A 25608-nucleotide genomic window follows, 5' to 3' on the forward strand; every position below is an offset into this window, starting at 1 on the left:
CAAAGTCTAAAGCAAGTCCACTGTTAAATACATAGGAGAGAATTGACTTCTACGAAGGAGAGAAACTGTCTGCTGTGGCATGAGAAGGAAAGTGTGTAACTATGAGATACAGAGGATACGGTGCTCAATGTTGCCCTGTAGGGCACGGGCACATTCCGACTGTTGACAGGCGCAGCTAGTGTAGGCTACATATCAGGCAGTACCATTAGTTACATACACTAACCACGTAGCAAATGCTGCCTGCATGTGCACAGTCTGTTCAGACTTGTCACACAGACTTCAGTCTGCCTGTCTGACCGCCCACAAGTCAGTCTTTTGCCCACCCCCACTAACTTGTGCCTGCAGGGAGGCACATGATCTGGAACAGCCCAAGGCAGGGGATCCTGTAGTGGAGGCAAGAGTTTAAAAGAGCTTTGTAATAGTTGTATGCATATAAGATGGGGATCCAGTCTTCCCACTCTAATGTCCAAACTATACTTAGAAGAAGCCACAAAGAAAGTAAAAGGGTGACTCAGAAGGGGATTAAATTTCAGAGTGAAACAATATCAATGACACAATTTGCCAATGGAATTGCTGTCCTCTGTGAAAGAGAGGAGTAATTAAAGAATCTGTTTAACAGAATGAAAAATATGGAGTGATCCAAAGAAAGATGAAAGTGTTATGGAGTACATTAAGAACAATCATGTCAAAACTGGGGACTGTGTAGTGGGTGAAATGAAGGAATTCTGCTGTCTAGGGGAATGAATAAATAAATAAATAAATGCAACATGGGCAAATCAAAGAGCATGTAAGAAGCAGAGAGAATTCCTCATCAAAAGAAGTCTACTAATATATAACACAGCTCATAATCAGAGAAAAACATTTCTGAGACTGAATATCTAGAGCAGACCATTGTATGAAAGTGAATCACAGATTATGGTTGGTTGTTTTGGGGAAGGAGACCAGACAGCATGGTCATCGGTCTCATCGGATTAGGGAAGGATGGGGAAGGAAGTCGGCCGTGCCCTTTCAGAGGAATCATCCCGGCATTTGCCTGGAGTGATTTAGGGAAATCACGGAAAACCTAAATCAGGATGGCCGGACGCAGGATTGAACCATCGTCCTCCCGAATGCGAGTCCAGTGTCTAACCACTGCGCCACCTCGCTCGGTTTATGGGTTAACTGGAAAAGAAGAGAAAGTAGTGGAGATGTGGTGCTATGGAGAAATGCTAAAAATTAAGTTGACTGACAAAATAAGAAATAAGGTGGTCCTCCATAGTATCAGCAAGCAAACAAATGTGTGGAAACCAATAACAATAAGAATGGACAGGATCACAGGACACGTATTGAGACACCATTGAATAATTTACATGATACTAGAAGAAGTCTAGGAGGGCAAAAAAATGGAGGGAAATACATGAGACTGGGATACAGCGAACAAATAACTGAGGACACGGTTAAGTGCTACTCTGATACGAAGAAGCTGGCATAGCAGGGGCAATATTAGTGGGCAGCATCAAATCAGTTAGCAGCAAAATCCAGCATGCATAAATCCAGCATGCATAAATCCAGCATGCATAAATCCAGCATGCATAAATCCAGTTCCTTTCTGTATGTAAAAGAAACTAATATACTTGCAACTGGCATTCCTGGCACCATGCAAGCCAAATGAAATGAAACCAAATTCCATTGGAAATCTGTGGTACACACACTTATTTATAAATTCTAGAGAAACAGATAGCATGAAGTTCCACAGACAAAAATCTTAACATGGTCTTTCATTGGTTGGTTGGAGAAGGGATCAAAATACGCAACCATCAGTCCCTCCGACCTTGGGTTAACTGAAACTGATGAAATCCCACATTAGAAGAGGGAACTACAATGTCCATAAAATAATAAACTATTGACAGGGAAGGAAGGAAAAGGGTAGAAGAAAAGGTGAGGGAAAGAAAGTGACAAATTACAGGGGCGTGAAGGAAGAAGCGCAGGAGACAAGAGAGATGCTCAAGACATAACAGACCCCATAAGGAAAGGAGTGGGAAGGCAGAGGGCTCGGGTGAACCACCAATCCCAGTTGAAGCCAATCCAGTCGGGGCGAAGGGGGGGAGCAAGAGGGCTCGCCATCCCCTCCACTCATCGATAAGGCAGAAGGTCCCTCCTTTAAATAAAGCGTTAAAAACCTCCATCACAAATAAACGTAAAACGAGATCCCCCGCTGAGGCATTGTCAGCCAACATAGGGGTAGCGAGTATGGAAGGCTAAAAGTGTGTCGCAGGGTGGCTAAGTTGGGGCAGTCCAGTAAGATGTGAGCCACAGTCATCATCCATCCACAACGATAGAGAGGGGGGTCCTCACGACGGAGGAGATAACCGTGAGTCAGCCAAGTATGGCTGATGCATAGCCGGCATAGGACGACAGAGGCCTTACGAGAGACCCGGAAGGAGGACCGCCATGGAGTTGTAGAATCCTTAATCGCCCTGAGCTTGTTCCGCGAAGAAAGAGTGTGCCATTCTGCATCCTTAAGGCCCAAAACCTGAAGATGTAATGCCGAGCGAAGGTCTATTTCCGGAATGCCAATAGCAAGAGATGGCCTGGTAGTAGCCAATTTAGCCAGTCAATCAGTAAGTTCTTCGCAGGAATCCCCACATGGGGTCCAAATGAAAACCATCGAGCATCCACGTTGAGCAAGGAGAGAAAGGGAGTCCTGGATAGCAATGACCTACGAGTGACGGGGGAAGCACTGGCCGATAGCGTGCAAACCGCTCAATGAGTCACTACAGACAGTGAAGGATAGTCTTTAGCACGAGCAGATATGGTCCAGTGCCCGCAAGATGGCTACCAATTCTGCAGTAAAGACACTACAGCCATCTGGCCAGGAACGAAGTTCTGTGCATTGAGAATAGGTGTAAGCAAAACCAGTGCAACCATCAACCATGGAGCCACCAGTATAGATCACTTCTGAAACCTGAAAAGAACCAAGGAGACAGTAGAACTGGTGGCGAAGAGCCAATGGAGGGACAGAATCCTTTGAATCGATTGAGAGATCAAGACAGAGCTGAGACCGAGAGACGCACCACGGAGGGGTAATGTGTGCGAGCGGAGAAAAGAGGCGGTAAAGGGAATAGCTGGAGCTCAGAAAAAAGCGACTGAATGGGGACAGCCATAGTAAGCCCACATTGTGGCCGCCGCTGCGGCAGGATGATCTCTGTGTCTGGATAAAGGAGACCATAATTAGGGTGCTTTGGGGTGCAGCAAATGCGGAGGGCATAAGATATCAGATGTTGTTGGTGCAAAGCTCGCAGTGGTGGAATCCCCACCTCTGCGAGAAGGCTAAGTACGGTGATAGTCCGGAAGGCACCAGTCGCAAGTCAGACCCCACAGAGGCGGATGGGATCTAGTATCTGCAACGTCGAAGGCGACGCAGAACCATAGACAGGACTTCCATAGTCTAAATGAGACTGGACCAATGTTTGATACAATCTCAGGAGAACAGAGCAGGCAGCACCCCAGGTGGTATTGCACAGACACCTAAGAACATTGAGATGGGACCAGCACGTCCTCTTCAGTTGGCGAAGATGAGGGAGCCATGTCAACCGGGCATCGAAAACCAGACCCAAGAAGCGATGTGTGTCCACCACCTTGAGGTGCTAGCCATAGAGCAACAGTTCCGGGTGGGGATGGAGTACACGGCGACGGCAGAACTGTGCACAACACATGACTTGGCCGCCGAAAACAAAGTCATGGGAGAGAGCGCATGAGAGCATCCGGCAGATTGCCCCCTGTAGATGGCATTCTGCAGCACCCATTATAGAGGATGCAACGTAGATACAAAAATCGTCAGCATACAAAGAGGGGGACAATGTCGGCCCAACAGCTGTCATCGGACCATTAATGGCTATGAGAGAGAGAGGGATACTCAACGAAGTGTGGTGGTGCCAGGTGGTGTCATAGGCTTTATGCAGATCAAAGAAGACTGCAAGGAGGGACTCCAGGTGGACCAAGTTATCCACCATAGAGTGGCCACAGTGAAAACCACTTTGAGTCGATGACAAAAGAGCGTGGAATTCAAGGATCCAAAACAGCCGCTGACTCACCACACATTCAAGGAGCTTGCACAGGGTGTTAGTGAGGCTAATTGGATGGTAGCTATCCAACTGAAGAGGTGTTTCCCTGGCTTCAACACCAGAACAATAATGTTTTCCTGCCACTGGGTAGGAAAGACTCCTTCACTCCACGGACGGTTGAAGAGGGTCAGTATACGATGGTGGCCAGCCATCGATAAGTGTTGGAGCATTTGGTTAGGTATCCGATCCAGTCCAGGAGCCATGTCGGGACAAAGGGCGAGGACGCTGGCAAATTCCCACTCGCTGAATGGGGAATTATATGGCTCCGAGCAACAAGAAACAGAAGACAAAGGCAGTCGTACTGAGTGCTCTTTCAGGAGAAGGAACGTAGGTGGATACTGAGCTGATGCTGAAGCTTGAGCAAAGCGTTGAGCGAAATCTTCTGCTAGAAAGTCTGGATTGGTAAGGACAACACTATGCACAGAAATTCCTGCAACCCCGGTGGACAGATGGTGGCTGAAAATTCGCCTGAGTTTCACCCTGTCTTGTGAAGAGTGGGTGGGTGTGGTCCTATGGCAGCTACATATTGTTCCCAGAAAAACCGTTTCTGAAATTTGATTAGATAGCGGGCCTGGGTGAGGAGTCTTTTAAAGACCAGAAGAAGAGCAGTAGAAGGGTGCCGCTTGAAGTGTTTAAGAGCACAGCAGCAGTCTCTTATGACTGCAGCAATTTCCGGAGACCACCACAGGACCGTCTTCCGGAAGAGAGAACCTGAGGAAGAAGGGATTGCTGAAACAGCTGCTGAAAGGATGGTGGCAGTCAATGTCTGTATAGATTCATCAACACTGTTGTGTGTGTGGCAATACGGGGGGGATGGGATGGGAGCAGAGGAGAAGGCACCCAAATCAGCCTTAGAGATGGCCCACTTGGGAGGGTGGCAGAACGAGAGACACTGAAGGAAGGTCAAAACAATCAGGCAATGGTCGCTGTCACATAACTCTTCATAGACACCCCACTGAATGGAGGGAAGAAGGCCGGGACTGCAGATGGAGAGGTCAATGGTAGAGAGAGTGCCGTCCGCCACACTAAAGTGTGTGGGAGCACCTGTGTTTAGTAAACAGAGGTCAAGCCCTGCCAGAATAGCTTCAACTGTCCTGCCCAGGGCAGTAGTCATATGACTACCCCAAAGAGGGTTGTCGGCATTTAAGTCCCCTAGTAGCAGGAAGGGAGAAGGGAGTTCTTGAAGGGTGGTTAGGGCAATGGATGTGTGCGGCCTGTCAGGTGGGAGTTAGAGATTACAGATTGTGATTGGAGTAGCCAGATGGACCCTGACAACAATGGCTTCTGGAGTAGTATGGAGGGGAACCCATTTACCAACAATGTCCTTGTGGACCAAGGTGCAAACACTACCAGAAGCCTGCAAGGGGCCAATTCGTTTCCGACAGAAACCCTTGAACCCACGAAGGGCGGGTGAGTAAGAATTGACAAAATGGATCTCCTGGAGCGCAGTAAAAGCGGCAGAGTAGAATGAAAGAAGGGGCTGCAACTCTGGAAAGTCAAGCAAATATCCATTACAATTCCACTGGAGGATTTTCAAACCGGAGTCCAAATGGGAAGCGAACGGACCAAACCCCGAGTCGCCATCTGTCACCGATAAGGATGGGGTAATATCCATATAGGTGGGGTCAGACTCTGTTGGTTCATTGACTGGAGGAGAGGAAGGCTGCACCTCAGAGGGTACCAGAGGGGCCTTGCCCCTGTTCTTGCGTTTCTGCTTCTTCTCTTGGGAAGGAAGAGAAGGGCAGACTTCGGCAAGGATGGGCACGGAATTACACTGGGCAATCTTGGTGACCATGGCTGCAGATCACGCTGCTGATGTGGAGCAGCAAATTGCCTCTTAGGGGAATGCCGGAAAGAGGAGTCCCGGGAGGGAGCTCCAGTAGCGGCGGCCGTTGAAGGAGGGCAGTGCTTATCGGGCGGGGGAGGGGGAGCAGAGCAGCACCTGAAGGGGTGGGTGTAGGTACTGACGGGGAGGGGGAGGGAGAGCGCGAGAGGGAGGAGGAGGTTGAAGGCATGGGGCAAATGGGGTGGGGCTGGGAAGAGGAGGTGGAATGGACGTAACTGAAGCAAAAGTAGGAGTCATAGACATTGGATGGAGCCAGTCATACTTTCGTCGAGTCTCAGTGTAGGTGAGCTGATCCAAGGTTTTGTACTCCTAAATCCTTTCTTTCACAAACACAGGGCATGCAGGCCAGCATGGAGAATGCTGTCCATGACAATTTACACACACTAGTGGGGGAGCACAGGCATTCTTCTCATGGAGCAGGTGCCCACAGTCACCGTAGAGGGGATCAGTGGTGCAGTGGGAAGAAGTGTGTCCAAACCGTAAGCATTTATAGCATCTCATTGGTGTTGGGAATATAAGGTTTTACATCACATTGATACACCATGACCCTGACCTTCTCTGGGACGACATCCCCCTCGAAGGCCAGGATAAAGGTGCCCATAGTGGTGCGATTGTTTGGAGGGCCTCTCACACGGTGGATAAAACGAACCAGATGTCGCTAAGGTTAGCATGGAGCTCCTCGTCAGTATGGAGAAGATCTCTGTGGATAATAATGCCCTGTACCGAGTTCAAAGATTGGTGGGGCGTGACGGAGACTGGGACGTCACCAAGACGGTCACAAGCATCAGATTGGGCAGCACCAGATGTCTTTATGAGCAAAGCACCAGACCAGATTTTACTCATCAATTCCACTTCGCCTTCCTTATCTTCAATTGACTCCACGAAAAACAAAGGCTTCGTCATCACAAAACTTCTGCCATCCGTCCTGGTACAAACCAGGTACAGAGGGAAAGGCTCAACCCAAGCCGGCGAGCTTGACCCTCCTCCCACGGGATGGCAGAAGGAGTGTCATGTCTGCTACCACTCTTATAGACGTCCATAGACAACCATAGAATGGCCAGGATGGTGAAGATTTTGTCGCTTCATGCACAAGGTGTCCACCCTAGTACCACCCACTCCGATCAGCGGCGCGCCCCATGGGCGCCACCCGGCCACAGCAGCAGCCGCCTGGCACGGTGGCCATTGCTGGGAGTTCTTGTGCCACAAAGTGATGAGCATAGACTCCTGGGCATACAAGAAGTGTTAACAGCTCAGGTACTAGTAGTGTGATCCCTGTGGTTTAAGGGTTCTCAGCCAAGTGGGTACTTAACAGCCCCACCACACAGACTGGCTACCAGGAGGGAGGCCAGGGTGCAAAGGGAAAGGGGAGGGGAGGGGGAGAGGAACCTGCACCATGGAAGCTAGGTAGGGAGTTCATCCCCAAGTGGCTCACACTGAATGGAAAATTTTGTAAATGGAGGTCAAACCCCCAAGGGGACCAAAAAGGAGATGGAAACAGCAAACTAAACAATAGCGCAGACCAAAAAAAAGCCAGGAGGATAGCCAGGCCGACAAAGAAGTTCACTAAGAGGGAAAGGAGGGGGCCAGGGACAAAGGAGCAAGGATATGGAGGGAGGGAGGGGAACAGGGATGGTAATGCAGCCTGGAAAGGAGAGGAGACTGCAATAGTTCGGAGCCCTGTGTGCGCCACACACGTACTCACAAAAGGACTTTGGGCCCCCTGGGTGATAAAATGTTCTTTCGTAGAAACAGTGTAAGTATAATAAGAGAAACCTAGTTCCTTGAACTGCATGTTACTGACGAACCTATCTAGAAAACTCACACTGAAATAATTTTACCATTTTGGTAAGACAACACTGCAGCTGTAGGAAATACTGCAACCAGCCATTTGTGGCAGTGAAATCATGTTGGAATAACAACAAATCATCTCAGCAAAGTTTGGTATATGTGTAAGCTAGTGGGAGAAATACAGATTATAGATACATTGAAACCTGTGTATTGTGTACTCAATTCAAGATTTGTTATGAATAATAATAATAATAATAATAATCCCGTGTGAGGTTGATAGATCCTCCATCGGGCACCTCCCCAGGTGGCGGATAGGGGAAAGCCTCCCAGATATGGGTGGCACCGAGGAAATCAAATACTCGGGGCGGACCAAAACTATCACATCCTCGAGGATAAGTACCCGGAGTAAAAACCGGCGAAACGAAGAAAACTAACACAAAAGCGCAGACACGTCTGTGTGGTAACCACCGGTACTCTGGCCAGCGTCTGTCACCAATGGTGCGGCTGATACGAGCTCCAGGAACTGAAAATCCCTGGTTCTACCAAATTGGCGCAAGCCAGACGAATTACAAGCATAATGGCAAGTACACCTAAAAACAACATTACCCCAGGTGGATGATCCACCCGTCGCAAGACGGCAACCAGGCACTCGGATTCTGGGGGACCTGGAGATGTACTAAAGGGTGAGTCGGAGCGCTCTGGCAAACTACCCAAGAAAACACACACATACTTTGGCACCTTCAACATACAGACACTAATACAAACGGGGAAAATTACACAATCTAACAACGGAACTCACCAGTCAAAAGATCTCGATCCTAGCGTTACAAGAAACAAGATACACGGATTCAGACACAATAGACTACCGAAACTACAGATTCTTCAAGAGTGGAACCAACAGGAAAATCGGCAAAGGAGGAGCACTCTTCGGCATGGCCTTCGCAGTAAACAAAAACATCCTAGACTCAGTAAAAGAAGTCAACGCGATCAACAACAGGCTCATGACCATGCGAATCAAACACGCCAACAAGAACTACACCCTCATCAACGTACATGCCCCCACGAACGCAGACAACAAGGACAAACCAGAAGAAACAGACAAATTCTGGGACAAACTCGAAACCACCCTGGCAAAAATACCCCAAGACAACGCGAAAATTCTACCAAGCGATTTCAACGCACAAATCGGCAGAGAAAAACGCTACAGAAAAACAGTAGGAAATTTCCCTGCACACAAATTCACCAACAAAAACAGCACCAGACTGATCGAACTCTGCCAGCAAAACAACCTCAAAATCATGTCAACCTCCCTGATGAAAAAGCCCAAGAAACAAAAGACGTGGCGATCACCAGTCCACTCACTAGGCGAATTCCAGATAGATCATGTGGCAATCTCCTATGAATACCAGAAAGAAATCCACGACGTCCAAGTGAGAAAAGGCGCCAACATAGATTCGGACCACTACCTAACAAGAATCAAAATCAAACTCACACCAAGAAGACAACACAAAAAGAAATTGACCTCACCGAAATTTGATACAAGAAAGATCAGAGAATCGAACATCACAGAACACTGGGAAAAACAAGAGGCGAAAGATTGGACCAGCTTTAAACAAAAAATTGTGAACACAGCCAAAGAACTGATCCCACTGACTAGAAAACCCAGGCACCCTTGGTGGAACACTACCTGCGAAATTGCCCCACAAAATCGAAGAACAGCTTTCACAAACTACAACAGCAACAAAACACAAGAAACACAGGACAACTTCTATGAAATTCGAAGACAAACATCGAAAACAATAAGACAAGAGAAACGCAAATACATAAACGATCAGCTAAACTCCATCGAAGAAGACTTCAGAAATTTCAACACACGGGATTTCTACAGGACGTTCGCCAACCAAGTCAAAGGATACTCACCACAGAACCTCTGCTTCAGAAAAGAAGACGGAAAACTGGCACTTACCAACAAAGGAAACTGTGAAGAGCTCGCGAAGTACTTTTCAAAATTACTAAATTGCCCGGAACCTAACTCAACCTTCGAACCCCGAGAACTGGCCAACGCACCGGAAGACTCACCATCACCAACAAAAGAAGAAATCCTCCACTGCATAAAGAAACTGAAAAACAACAAGGCAGCCGGTGAAGACGGAATAACGGCAGAACTGCTGAAGAACCTAGGACCAAACTCGCTAAACGAAATCACACAAATCATACAGAACACCTGGACAACCGAAATCATACCTGACGACTGGAAGACCGCACTCATTCACCCGCTACACAAGAAAGGTGACAGGACAGACACAAACAATTATAGAGGAATTTCCCTGCTACCGGTCATCTACAAAATTCTATCAACCTGCCTTCTCACCAGAACGCAAGGACAACTGGAACCCGCCATCTCGGAATACCAAGCGGGTTTCAGACCCAACAGAGCCTGCCCCGAACAAATCTTCAACCTGAAATCAATCATAAAATCCCACATGACAAGCCCCAAAAAAATCATCTGCACTTTCGTCGACTTCAAAAAGGCTTACGACTCGATCGACAGAAAGTCCCTCATCCAAATCCTCAGAGAAAAAGGCCTAGACTAGAAGACCCGAAGACTAATCGAACAGACACTAACCAATACAAAATCCAAAGTCAAATTCATGGGCGAAATCTCGGACCCCTTTGAAACCACACTGGCCTAAGACAAGGAGATGGACTATCCCCGCTATTGTTCAACATCGTCCTGGACAAAGTAATGAGCGAATGGGAAGCTGAAGTCAGGAGACAAAACACCTGGAGACCAGTCACATTAGGAAGGAAAAGAATGGAAATCCCTTACCTAGCATTCGCAGACGACCTAGCGATACTGACCTATGACCCAACATCAGCAAATCACAGATCGAAATCCTGAAAGAATGCGCTGAGAAAGTCGGCCTACAAATCTCTTTTGAAAAAACGCAAGTCCTAACAAGAGAAGGCGACGACATCACAACCAAGTACGGCAAAATTAAAGGGGTCACACACTTCAGATACCTAAGCGAAATCATCGAACCGACCGGAACAGAGAAACTGGCTTACGAAGACAGACAACAGAAGACACGGAAATCACTAGGCATGGTACGAAACGTCTACAACAAACAATGCATTTCCAGAAACACCAAGATCAGACACTATAACACAGTGATCAAACCCACAGTACTGTATGCCAGCGAAACACTAGCACTCAACAGGAAAATCAAAATTGAAGAAATCAAAAAAGATGAACGCAAAATCATGAGGAAAATTTTAGGAGGAAGACCCACACCAGATGGCTACAGACTACAGAAGAAATCAACAGTAGAAGCATATTCGAACATCGAGAACGATATGAGAAAAAGGCGCCTTAAATTCTACGGACATTTAGATAGACTCCCTGAAACAAGACTCACCAAGAAAATTCTAGAACACATCAAGACACTTAAAGTCTCGACACCCTGGATGGAAGGAGTCCGAAAAGACCTACAAGCAATTGGCACCACAAACACCACAGACAGAAGCACCTTCCGAAAACACAAAGACAATTGGGAAGTAAAGTCAGAAGCGCTAAAACAGCGGACCAAACAAGAATGGTCTGAGGAGAGAAAAGAGGCCCTCTCCAAGAGAATGAAGGAGTACTGGAAGGACAAGAAGAACAAGCCTTCAAAGTCATAAGCTTAACGATTTCCTTTTAGGGAAAATCCGCCAACAATAATAATAATAAATTTCTTCTATAGCAGTAAACGTCAAACTGCTTTAAAAATTCAAAAACTAAGTTATTAGACCAATATTCTTTTATAGGATGGCAGAGCACCAAATCCCTGTTATGACATTTCTGAAGTAACTATTTCCAAGAGAGAAAAATGTGGTGACCTTACACAAAAATAAACATCATAACTATATCAAAAAGAACATAATATCGATATGAATAAAATAGAGGGAAACATTCCACGTGGGAAAAATATGTCTAAAAACAAAGGTTCTGTAACTTACCAAACGAAAGCATTGGTACGTTGATAGAGACAAAAAACACACAAACACACACACACAAATTTCAAGCTTTCGCAACCCACGGTTGCTTCATCAGCAAAGAGGGAAGGAGAGGGAAAGATGAAAGGATGTGGGTTTTAAGGAAGAGGATAAGGAGTCATTCCAATCCCAGGAGCGGAAAGACTTACCTTCTTTCCGCTCCTGGGATTGGAATGACTCCTTACCCTCTTCCTTAAAACCCACATCCTTTCATCTTTCCCTCTCCTTCCCTCTTTGCTGATGAAGCAACCGTGGGTTGAGAAAGCTTGAAATTTGTGTGTGTGTTTGTGTGTTTTTTGTCTCTATCAACGTACCAATGCTTTCGTTTGGTAAGTTACAGAATCTTTGTTTTTAGAACATAATATCGGTTACAAGTGATGACCCATAAAACCAATTATTTCAGTGTGTGCATAGAAAGCTGTAACAAATAATGAATTGTCTATAACAGTCTTTACCAACAAAGCACTAGGCCTAACACATAATATACAAGACTGAATTCAACTAAATTGTCTGACTACTGTATTTTCTTAACTACATGCCTGCCACAATAAAATGTAAAGTTTCTGGTAAAAATCAAACTAATCATCATCAACAAGGATTTATATTGTTCAGAAATGTACATGTTAGAGAGTCATATGGCTGCAAAATTCGCAATATTGGGTTAAGAGGAATATTTAACAATAGCTTTTGGCTCTGACCAGTGGCACAATGTTAATGGCTGCTGTGTCATCACCCTTGGTGCCCATTTTCGAAGTTTGGCTGTAAGTTTGTGTAGCCACTGAATGTGAAAGCAAAAACTCTGGATGCAGTGAAAGGTTGATCTGTAGATTGGCCCGAGATTTAGGTCAGATTGTAATGTCTGAATTTGATTTGAAGTTGACAAAGCCAACAAATGTCAATGCAAAATAAAGATCAAGGAAACAAGATTTACCCATGGCATAGCCTGATGTCTCCATTCATGACACATTTTGTTACAAAAATTAAAGTTGCAATATAAATTAAAACCATCTGTATTACACAATGACCAAATCCCTAATGAGTGGTTTGGGGAATTTTACGTTTATAAAAATTGTTCCTGTGTGCTATTCTACTTGTATCCTTTACCGTCAATAAACCTTTCTTACATTTAAGAACAAAAGCGGACTTCCCGCACAACATCATTCCAATCATCATCACTTAGAGCATATTGGATGGACAACTCCTAGGAAGCATGACTATTATAAATCTGCACAAATAGGACTATTTGATTATGCTCCTTACTGTGTATGTAAAACTGTTGATTGTGATGATGAAAAGTTTAACAGTAAGTACACTTCCTTGCAGGTGCCATTCTCTTTCAAGAATCACTTAGGTAGTAGGTCTCCAATTCTAAAATGAAGAGAGCAGGACTCAGGAAAGACTACAAGAAGGCACCCCAGTATTCTCAATTCATGAAGTTTTCTTCGCAATTCCATGCCTCCAAACGCCAGAGTGTATTCTCTCTAAAACGAAGATGCAAGACTGCCTCCCTTAACAACTGCAAGTAGTGGCCATCAGTTAAAATTCTCTTATCTCTTCCAGGTGAAATACAGCAGGCCACAAGTCCTGACTCCAGTTCCCATACTGTTAACATAAGGTTTGTAACTGTGTGCAGTTTGAGACAAAATTTAGAGTCCTACTCTAAGCAAACAGAATATGGAGCTTTTGCCGGCTGAGATTGCGATTTGGAATGAGTTTTCATTCACTGTCTGGGTTTGATCATATGGAGTGGGAATTTTATGTACATATAGTGTACACAAATTACGAAAAATGCTTCTGTACACTATTTCTATTTGTAACCCTCTACTCTTATACCTTTCTTGCATTTGAAAATTAAAGCTAGCTTACTGCACAAGCAGCGTCCTTATTCCAATCATCATCATTTCATGCAAAATGTACATTTCCATTTGTGCATTACTTATCAAAACCAGCAGCTTGTTTGGAGGAAACAAATCCAAGGCACACACTCACAAAAACTGAGAACATGCACAAAATGAATTCTCTCTCAATTCTTAATAAATTTCCACAATCTACTTTGATCCACATCATCAAAAGATGTATAAGTAAGAGTGTATATCTGGTTGCAGATACTCAATTTATAGAATAAAAGAATTCTATGAACTGATAATGCTGATATCAGTTTGTAAGATAATGATAACTGTCACAATCACAATCTTCCTCAGTACAATGTTTATTAGCTTTTAAGATACATATTATTCACAATCTTAATAATTCTTCCCATGTATCATTTTAAATTCATTAATAAATGTATTTAATCCAATGACTATTAAATAAATGTATTTAACATTTTAGAAGTCATTGCTTCTAAGTAGCCTATTTGCACATTAACTGTAATCATATTTTGTTACTTACTGAACCAGTGACAAAGATTCTCATCAAAACAACTTCATAGCATTCAGAAGACGGATTAAATTATTGCTGTAAGACCATTAGCTTGTAAACTCTTATTTAATATTCCACACATCTTTAATACATTTATAACTTTGATCAGACAGACTCAAAATTGAAAACTGCATACTGATTGTCTTTGTGCTATGATGCTCTCCCCCCCCCCCCCCCCCCAAAAAAAAATAAATAAAAAAACCAATCAATACAAACAAGGTTACTGACTAAAAATTAAACTTTAAGCACTGTATGACTTTAAAAATAAAAATTATTATATTTTTGTGTTAATTAAAAATTGTCGCACAAGGATATGCCAATGCCTGCAAACAGGTTCTTATGTAATGTTTCATCTCGAGAATGTAAACAAATATTCCTTTGATACTAACTCTTGATGAATCTGGTCTCTTGAAAATGAAGAATCAATATTTGTAAAACTACGCGGGTTAACTCATCACAGTGAATTATCCATCCATAAATCTAAGCAGCTGCTGGTAGGAAACATTCTAAACACGACAGCCTTGCAATCTCGTTCTTGTCAACCTTGAACTTCGCTAGCACGAGGACTACTGAGCCTTTGACAACTTCCCGTGGCACCCACGTTCTACCTGAAAATTTTGGCATTCTACATAGTCTAGGTAATTTACCCCTATTTAATTGTGTTGTCTGTACGCTTCAAATGCGTGTCTACGTGAGATGTTGAGGTGTAATGAACTACTATATCAACAGTTGTGTGTTGGTATCTCCGCAGATAATTAATAACCACAGTCAAAAGTGACACAAAAAAATAATATAGACATCGCTTAATGTGCATCGCCCTACACTTTGCGCAGTCAATTTTTTATATAGGGTGATTACATAAAAAAATCCGGTTTTGCGTGATGTCAGATGAAGACTTTACACAGCTTACAATCTTATGCTGGAACGTAACATTAAAACTGTGTAATCATAAACAAGAAAGCAGGAATAATAATGATATAGCGCTTGTCAGTGCGCATTTCAGACGTACTAATATTTGTACACACCACAAATGATATCTCTTCAACAGATGTCCAACTGCTATTTTTTAGAAGTGCATTTCCTTACTCAGCTGTGCTAGATGAAGTGTCAAAACAGGTTTTCCAAATTAAGACACGCTACAAACACTTGCGATATATCACACACTTCACAAACGTCAAACACTGTTTTCCTGTACCCACCAACCTTGATAAGTAGCTTTGACTCAGAGATAGCAGCAGCATTTATTCAGCACCCATGACGAATTGTCCTGTATTTTCAGGCACTGGAGAGAAATAAGTGTATCTTCTTTTTTTGTTGTTGTTGTGTCCTGGGCTAGTAACTTGTTGGCGTCGTGCCAGATTTTTGTTCTATCACATTAAAACACTAACCGTAATATTAAATGAGGTACATACTCCCACGAAATTATTTTATGCCTAAATACAGGAAATATTTTGTCGACCCAAAGCATGAACCATTCAACGCGACATTGTGCCAATAGAGTATTGAACCAGTGTCCACGGAAAAACCGTTCAGCAATACAACTGTCGTATTCAAATAGAAAATACGTCAAACTTGCTCAGTTGGAAGCATACACTCGACCAACATTTCAAAATTATATGGGTACCACGCGCAACACAAAAGAGTAACCGAGTAACCATGGGCCGAGGTTTGATCCTGGGGGGAGAGAGGAGGGAAGTTCGCTTTGGTTTTGCGACGAACGACTATATGGTTTTTAGGTTTCGCGACTGCTACTGGTCAACATCTATAGCACATTTTGGCTATTTTTCAAACAGAAATCTATAGGAGATGTATTAATGAGGTAAGCATTAGGATTTCTAATTCATTGTTAAAAACTCAAAACTGACATTTGGATAAACATGACAATCTACATAAGGAGTTCGAGTCATCTTCAACTTGTTGCAAACTTAACTATGAAAACGCGTTCCCTCTTAAGAAAAGGTAAGTAAAAAAGCAGAGTTACTATCTGGATAACACAGAGGACTATAAAATCCTCAGAGTGACGAAATTAGTAAATTAGCAAGGCTAAAATTCAGATCTGAAACAGTATGTCAACTCTTACAAGAAACTGTATAAGAAACTCATTACTGCTGCAAAAATGTTAAACAACGATTCATTTATCAGAAGAAACAAGTCCAACAAAAAAAAAAGAAATCAGTTTTTATAGTGACCAATACAAACATAGGCAAAAGTAAGGTAAGAAACAACAACATTGTTATTAAAACTGAGGACAAAACTATAAACAGTTCTTTACATATTGCCAATATATCCAGTTATCATTATATAGGTGTAATACAAAATCTTGTAAAAACTCAAAGTCATACAAAGATTAATCACAACTTCTCTACACAGCCCAAGACAATGTTTTTGTATCCTGTAATAGTAGAAGAGATAGTCAATGCAATCAGCAAACTAAAAAATAAATTTTCCTGTTACACTGATGGCATTCCAGATACAACAATTAATCACAGAAAACATATTGCTACTCTGCTTGTAGATACAATTAATGCTTCTTTCACCACTGGTACTCTCCATAGAGAACTTAAGGTCTCAATTATAAAACTATTATATAAAAAACTACAGACCCTATCAATCTTGTCTTGTTTCTCAAAAATTATAGAAAGAGTAATGTATGAAAGACCCTCTGCTTTCCTGATCGAAGGTGCAATATTTATCAATAACAAAATGGCTTCAGAAAGAATAAAACGAATGGAGCATATATGTAATTTTCAAAAACTTGCCTTAAATTTCGTAGATCATAATGAATCAAATTATGTAGTATTTTCAGATTTATCCAAGGCATTCTGAATTTTAAACATCAACTATTGCTCTAAAAGCTCTGCTGCTTTTGAATCAATGGTACTGTTCACATGAGGTTTAAATCATACTTATATGACAGATACCAGAAAATAGAAATAGTTCTCGAATGAAGCTCATACTTTTCTGGATATAAGAAAGTTATTTATGGAGTACCCTTAGGTTCAATGCTGGGACACCTGTTATGCTTGATGATCATAAATGACTTGCCAGGCTATTTAACACAAGCTGATGCTGAACTTTTTGCTAATGATACTAGTCTGTTTACTAAAGCTGAGAATTAGATTGACTTGCACAAAAAATAGAAATAACAGCAGAAGAAGCAAGTAAATGGTTTAAGGATAAATATTCATTTGCAAATGAGAAAAAAACATTATTGATGAATTTCAGCCACATTTGGAATATCATAAAGCATAACATAATGTAATTATGAAGTTACCTAAATAGAAGATACTACAAACTCCAAATATGAAACTTTTATGAATTTGATTAGATAAGTGTGTAAAGTGGGGTAAACATATAGAAGTGTTCAATAAAAAGTTAAATAAATTCTGCTATGTATTTTGAATTCTTAAAAATTGTTGCAGTGAACAAACAGTAATGTGTATCTATTAGGCATTTATGTATAGTCTATTGCAATATGATGTCTTATTTTGAGGTAATTCGAGTCTGGTGGAAAGCTCATTTACTATTCAGAAACAAGCAATAAGAATAAAAAAAAGAGGGCTGCATCTAGGAATCCTTGTAGGTAAATTTTCAAGGAATTTAAAATCATGACTCTTCCATTATGTGTATCTATGAAACTATCTGGAATTTGAAATCAACCCCCCCCTCCCCCCCACCAAGTTTCTGCTTTAAACAATGAGCTCCATGACTATCCAACAAGACACAGAAATGACTTTCACAGAGAAGTACATAAGGAAGCCAAGTACTAACAGGAGTGCCATATACCTTACACAAATTCTTTTAGCGCTCTTGCCTTAAGAATTAATAGGATAACATAGCTGTGCAGTTTTAAAATAAGCTTAAGATGTTATAAGTGAATTTTTTTATAGTGATAGCGAAAACATGAATTTTCAGAATGTCGGTAAGCCTACACCTATCTCATAACTCAGGTTATATCTCGCCATGTGTCACGGGTATACTGACTGGCTGATGCTCCAGATTGCTATGGAAGTTGGTTGTTCATAACTATCAGTGTTGCTACCATGTGAAATCCTTCTTAAGGCTGTGTCAATGATATGATGTGAAATGAATATGACATGAATAGTGTAATTTACTATTTTCAATGTACACATAAAAATAATTAATCTCTTACTAGGAAGTATTAGATGAAACTTTTTTGTTTCTGTTTATTACTGTATATACAGTATACATGTGATTTACTATCATATTTAATTTCTTCATTGTACTGCTGCAAATTTATATCGTATGAACTTTAATTTATTTTGTTTATATATGTTATTTACGATTTGTTCAGACACTATTATACAGGGTGTTGACTTCGGTGTTTGTGTTGACATGCGACTCATTGCTCTACAGTACTAGCATCAAGCACATCAGTATGTAGCATCAACATGTTAGTGTTCATCACGAACGTGGTTTTGCAGTCAGTGCAATGTTTACAAATGCGGAGTTGGCAGATGCCCATTTGATGTATGGATTAGCACAGGGCAATAGCCGTGGCGCGGTATGTTTGTATTGAGACAGATTTCCAGAACGAAGGTGTCCCGACAGGAAGATGTTCGAAGCAACTGATCGGCGTCTTAGGGTGCATGGAACATTCCAGCCTATGATTCGCGACTGGGGAAGACCTAGAACGACGAGGACACCTGTAATGGACGAGGCAATTCTTCGTGCAGTTAACGATAACCCTGTCAGCGTCAGAGAAGTTGCTGCTGTACAAGGTAACGTTGACCACGTCACTGTATGGAGAGTGCTACGGGAGAACCAGTTGTTTCCGTACCATGTACAGCGTGTGCAGGCACTATCAGAAACTGATTGGCCTCCACGGGTACACTTCTGGGAATGGTTCATCCAACAATGTGTCAATCCTCATTTCAGTGCAAATGTTCTCTTTACGGATGAGGCTTCATTCCAACGTGATCAAATTGCAAATTTTCACAATCAACATGTGTGGGCTGACGAGAATCCGCACGCGATTGTGCAATCACGTCATCAACACAGATTTTCTGTGAAGTTTGGGCTGGCATTGTTGTTGATGTCTTGATTGGGCCCCATGTTCTTCCACCTACGCTCAATGGAGCACGTTATCATGATTTCATACGGGATACTCTACCTGTGTTTCTAGAACATGTGCCTTTACAAGAACGACACAACATGTGGTTCATGCACGATGGAGCTCCTGCACATTTCGGTCGAAGTGTTCGTATGCTTCTCAACAACAGATTCGGTGACCGATGGATTGGTAGAGGCGGACCAATTCCATGGCCTCCCCGCTCTCCTGACCTCAACCCTCTTGACTTTCATTTATGGGGGCATTTGAAAGCTCTTGTCTACGCAACCTCGGTACCTAATGTAGAGACTCTTCGTGCTCGTATTGTGGATGGCTGTGATACAATATGCCATTCTCCAGGGCTGCATCAATGCATCAGGGATTCCATGCGACGGAGGGTGGATGCATGTATCCTCGCTAACGGAGGACATTTTGAACATTTCCTCATTTCCTGTAACAAAGTGTTGGAAGTCACGCTGGTACGTTCTGTTGCTGTGTGTTTCCATTCCATGATTAATGTGATTTGAAGACAAGTAATAAAATGAGCTCTAACATGGAAAGTAAGCGTTTCCGGACACATGTCCACATAACATATTTTCTTTCTTTGTGTGTGAGGAATGTTTCCTGAAAGTTTGGCCGTACCTTTTTGTAACACCCTTTATAAGAAGCATCAATTCATTTCTCACTATATCAACACATTCTAAATGCCATATCATTGCATATGATAAAATAGATATTCAATAAAATGGAAAATACTACTACTACTACTAGTACTAGTACTACTACTACTACTACTACTACTACTACTACTACTAATAATAATAATAATAATAATAATAATATGTTTGATGGAACAAGATGCAGATTCCATTTGAGAGATTTTTTTCTAAACTGTCCCTCACTAGATATGCCCTCAATGCAACATTTCAATTATTGCCAACAGTGTTGCACCAGTACCCCTCTATCCAGTCTTCTCAGTGCATGGTGACCAGCTAGCTGCCTAAGTAATGATGCTGCTGCAGCTGGAATAATGCTAATGCAGTGCAGCACAAGGTCCCGGTCTACCACAGTGATGACCTGGATTACACCATACCAGGGGCCAGCGAAATGACACCTTGGTTGACAGTATACTAAAAGTGGCACCCTGTGATAATAAAACAGGTCTCAGCACCTTTAAGTAGTTGTTCCTTGGACCTGTATCTTGTCTTCCACTGATGACTATACTGAGACAGTAAATAGTCCTATGTGGCTCGTTCAGCTTCATCTACATGCATCTGGATCATCTGCTAGCTGCTGATCTATGGGCCTCATGCTACCGTGACGTGAGCTGGAGATAACAAGAAGATGCCACCATCAGGGTGACCCTAACCAACTTCTGAGTGTATCCAAGGGGTCCTAGGTTTGGGGCCAATGCGCTAGAGCATAGGTCGTGAGTGCACTACGGGATTTACCAATGCAAAAAAGCCAACATGCTCATGGTATATGGAGAGTGTAGGAAGAATGCAGTTCATTCTTGTACTGTTTATGTGCCAGGATATCCCAGTAGATATCAATCATCTCGCAATTATCTATCAACTGCTTCAATGACTTACTTTATTCAATATAACAGAAGGAAACAAATGACGACACAAGAGGGGGAAATTAGTATTCCTGTTGTAGTTGGTCTACATGTTAGCTCCAGCACAATCGTATAGAGAAGTGACATGAAAAAGGCAAATGTTCAACGCATTTTACATATGTTCCATCCCCATCACCTCTCTCTCCATCAAGAGCTGGATGAAAACGATTATGAGAATTGTGTTCACTTCTATAAATGGCATTAAGACAGGATACTACAGATGTATTGTGTATCTTGTTTAGTGATGAAGCCACATTTACCAATAATGGCCAGATAAACCGATCATGTGCTGTTGTTCTGTTTGTTGACAATCCCCATTGGCTTCATCAGATGAAAAGTCAGCGTCGATGAAGTGTAAACATATGGTGTAGGATAGTGATCAATCAGCTCATAGGCCCATGTTTCATAGATTATCACAGTCTCCTAACAGACGATCCCCTGCGGATGCTAGAATATGTTCCTCTGCAGACTAGGGGGAACCCACAGTACCAACATGAAGCCAGTTCAGCCAATAGTGCATGAAACAGGAGGGTGGTTTGAAAGTTCTCTCAATGGAACAGAAAAAAATACTTACATCACTGAAACTTTTTTTATTTTTCAATGTAGCCTCCTTGTAGACTAATGCACTTTGTCCAACGAGTTCCAGTGCCTTGATCCCATCTCGAAAATGGGTTTCCTCCAGGCCTGCAAAATAGTTGTCAACTCTGGCTATCATTTCTTTGTTTGAAGTGAATCTTTCTCCATCAAGAAAAATTTTCCGTTTTGGGAAGAGGTGGAAGCCTGACGGAGCCATATCAGATAAATAAGGTGAGTGTTGCAACAATTCAGACCTTAGGTCGTGTAATTTTGACGCAGCGACGGAACATGTGTGCGGGTGTGTATTGTACTGATGGAAGATGACTTTCTTCCTTGCTAAACCTGGCTTTTTTTCGCGTATCTTATGTTTCAATTTGTCCAAGTGGTTAGTATAGTATTCTCCAGTAATTGTTTGCTTAGTGGGGAGATAATCTACAAACAGAATTCCCTTCACATCACAGAACACTGATGCTATGACCTTTCCCACAGAAAGAATTGTCTTTGCTTTCTTTGGTGGCGGAAAATCAGCATGTTTCCACTGCTTTGACTGTTGATTTCTCTCTGGAGTATAGTAGTGCACCCAAGTTTCATCTGTGGTCACAAACTGGTGCAAAAAATCTTGTTTGTTTCTCCTAAAATGGGTCAAACATTGTTCCGATATATCCATTCTCTTGCGTTTTTGATCCCGCATCAAGAGTCGCGGCACCCATCTTGCAGATAATTTTTTCATTTCTAATTCTTCAGTTAAAATGTGTTACACCCTTTCAGATGACATCTGGCAAGTATGAGCAATTTCACGCACTTTCAATAGGCGATCCTCCATGACCATTTTGTGCACTTTTGCAATGATTTCTGGAGTAGTGACGCTCTTGGCCGACTACTGCGCGGATCATCATCTAAGCTCTCCTGACCAAATTTAAATTCATTTGTCCACTTGGCAACAGTTGAATATGAAGGAGCAGAGTCCCCAGTGTAGTATGGAAATCGGCATGAATGTCCTTTGCTTTCATACCTTTCTTTATGAAGTACTTAATCACTGCTCGAATCTCGGTTTTTTCCATCTTCGCAAATCACTACACGAGAACAACAACAACACGTTCCTGCCACAGCTCCCTTCCAAGAGCACTGACGTGGCACGTGTTTATGGGTTTATACTCCAATGAATATCATGTGAACAACTCGTTGAGCTAGTGCCAACCTCTCATGGTGATTCTGAGAACTTTTCAAACCACCTTCGTACTATAGCATATTTTCATGAATCTTTCCAAATTACTGGATTGGATGCAGAGGACTTGTACCTTGGCCTGCTCATTCCCTGGATTTGAAGCCTGTACATTTTTTTCTGTGGGGAAAGCTGAAAGAAGCTGTCTACAATGACATACCAACTACACCTGATGATACATAACGACGAATTATTACAGCCTGCTTGGATATCTCCACTGAAATACCAACAAGTGTGCAGCAGTCGTTCCATACTAGAAAGAAAGCGTGTATTGCCATTTCCTGTGATTATTTTGAACACAACCAGTGATTGTCTATTGTCTCGTACTTGACAGAATCCACATAACTAGTGTGTGCATTTCTGTTTTCTTTAGTATGTGCTACCACAGGATTGTACAAGTTTCAGTATGAGAACTTTTCAAAATACGATGTCTCATAAATGACTCGCACTAGAGTCCTGTAACAAATACCACTGACATTCTAATTTACCATATTTTTAATTTGGTATTAGCAGTAGGTATCGTTCCATTTTAAAAAGTGTATATTTGCACAAAAAATACACTTCCTACACGTCATTATAATCCTTTGAATGGCTAAGAATACGAGGCCCTGACTACTATTCCGTTCAGCAAAAACTGCACATGAATAGCACTTTCTATATCTACAATATTTGCGGTGCAAATTTTAGGTGATTCACGCTAAATTTACATAACAAGACAATTGATAAACTACATCCTCCTCAAATATTCAGTTCATCCTTCATGAAATCTTCAGCTGAGTAGCAACCTCGCTGAAGTAAAGTATCATGTAGCTCTCTTTTTCAGTGAATCTAAGTTCATACCAAAATTTTCTAGGATTTTAGTTAGTTGTGCATTTTCATTCCAATATACTTGGAATCTGAGAAGATAAGTTTAAACTGTGAGGAGGTAGCAAAAATTATCTTTATTTCTCTTATTACATGTATGATCAAAACAGTTTACCTTGGATAACTGGAAACTGTCATGTAAAAAGTTGATAATATCATAGATATATAGGGAAGGCACTGTTAATACTTTCAATTGTTAAATAATGGGCAACATGATTTCCTTAGATGCAGGTAAACATGTTTCTAATGATCCTTTTCTGTAGTTTTAGTGTATACAATATGTTGCTCGAATTTCCTCAAAAATGCAGTAGCATACCTTTAACGCTGGCATGTAAGTTTCGATGTGTCCATGTAAGTTGCACTAGCTAATACTTGCACTGCAAATACAAAGCTACGTAATTGTTTACTAATTATACAACTTTTTATTCTAATTTAAATTCTTTTCTCGCTTTAATCCTAAAAAGTTCACAGAATCCACTTCTTCTACATCTTGATTTTTATGATTTACATTAATTTCCTGGGATTTGACTGTTTTATTCTGAATTGGATCGTATGAGTTTTTGGGATGTACAGGGTTAATACATTGACTGAACCCACTTTTCTAAAAGGTCTATTGTACTGATGGTGCAGACAGGTATGCTTTTGGACTCATGGCCCTCGATTAATACAGATTTATGATCTGAAAACAAAACCGATGGTTCCATCTGTGATGATTTGTATGCCATAAATAAGAACAGAAAGGAAACAGATCCTAGGATAGAACCTTGAGGGACACATTGTGTTACTGTCTTCCATTTGGAAGAATTATATGATGCATTTGGAGAGACAGCTACTCTTTGTTTTTTATTACATGAGTACAAAGCAAACAAATGTAGAACACTATCCCTAATTCTGTACCAGTCGATTTATAATAGGTGTGGCAGTGAAACGAGCGATTTTGCAACCTCCATGGGCGATTCAAATTTATTCACACCGATATAAAAGGAATTCGACCTGAATTTACAATGCTTGCAATTCAAAACCCCATCAAGTGAAAATGACATGATGTAGGTGGCTACCATTTTCTTTCACAAACTTTTCAAGTCTGTTACAGAAGTTAGACATCACCTCTTGCAAGCTGGCACTGGAATTCGATGATGTCTCCCTCCTTCCCCCCCACCCACCCCAAATTTTTTCCTCCAGTTGCTTGGTGGTGTGTGTTGGGTGACACTGGAAAATCTAAGATTTAAAATGACCCCAAAGGAAGAAATCAACGCTGAACAGTCAGGGGATGTTAGAAGCCAGCATATGGCCTCATTCTAGGAGATGAGACGACTAGGAAAGATGTTCTGTAGCACGTTACGAAATACCATGAGTGAGGTAAGTGGTCCCATCTTGGTGGAACAATCTATTTGCAGGTACAGAAAGATTAGCAAGCTGTCACTCAAGTAAATCGTTTAACGTGTGAACATGTTGTTCTGCATTCATGGTAACAGCATTGCCACAATGTCTTCAAAAAAATATAATTCTATGATTCCAAACGACGACATTTCACATGATACTATCAATTTCTGACTGTGAAGTGGTGTTTCATGAAATATTTCAGGGTTTTCGTGTGACCAGTACCTAAAGGTTTTTTTTTAACAGAGCCTAACATATAAAAATTGGCCTCGTTGCTCATGATCAGTTTGATCCACAGGTCTGGGTTGTCGTTCATGAATTTCAACAATTCCCAGCCAAATTGTATCTTTTTGGGGGTCATCTACATTTAACTTTTGCATTGTCTGAATTTTGTATGGTTGGTACTGCAGTTACTTGTGCAAGATTCACTGTAAACTGTGATTCAGTGTGTCAAGTTGCAGCATATGCTTGTGTGCAGAATGCTTGCGGTCTTTGGCGGAAGCCTTCTTCTGTTCTAGCAACATTCTCTGGTGTGCACATGTGTATTACAATTTTAACCCTCCTTCTCACCATATCACCAGTTTCCTTAATGTTCTGTGCCCACACTTCGATAGAATTGGCCAACGGGGCTGGGGCATGACATGCGAAATTGTAATGAGCACATAACGCACACTGCACGACCAT

General features: G+C 42.0%; 1 protein-coding gene across 3 annotated transcripts in view; it reads right to left on the reverse strand.

Moving 5' to 3' along the window:
* LOC126175559 (vesicle-associated membrane protein 7) overlaps positions 1 to 15546 on the reverse strand; it is a 48215-nt gene extending 32669 nt beyond the window's left edge. The window contains exon 1 of one of the 3 annotated variants that reach the window (XM_049922411.1): positions 15397 to 15546. The gene's annotated coding sequence lies outside the window, so the exon portion shown is untranslated. The other 2 variants (XM_049922409.1, XM_049922410.1) reach the window with 2 other exon arrangements.
* Positions 15547 to 25608: the final 10062 nt, after the last annotated feature.

Source organism: Schistocerca cancellata, chromosome 3, assembly GCF_023864275.1.
Source record: "Schistocerca cancellata isolate TAMUIC-IGC-003103 chromosome 3, iqSchCanc2.1, whole genome shotgun sequence".
Taxonomy (NCBI): domain Eukaryota; kingdom Metazoa; phylum Arthropoda; class Insecta; order Orthoptera; family Acrididae; genus Schistocerca; species Schistocerca cancellata.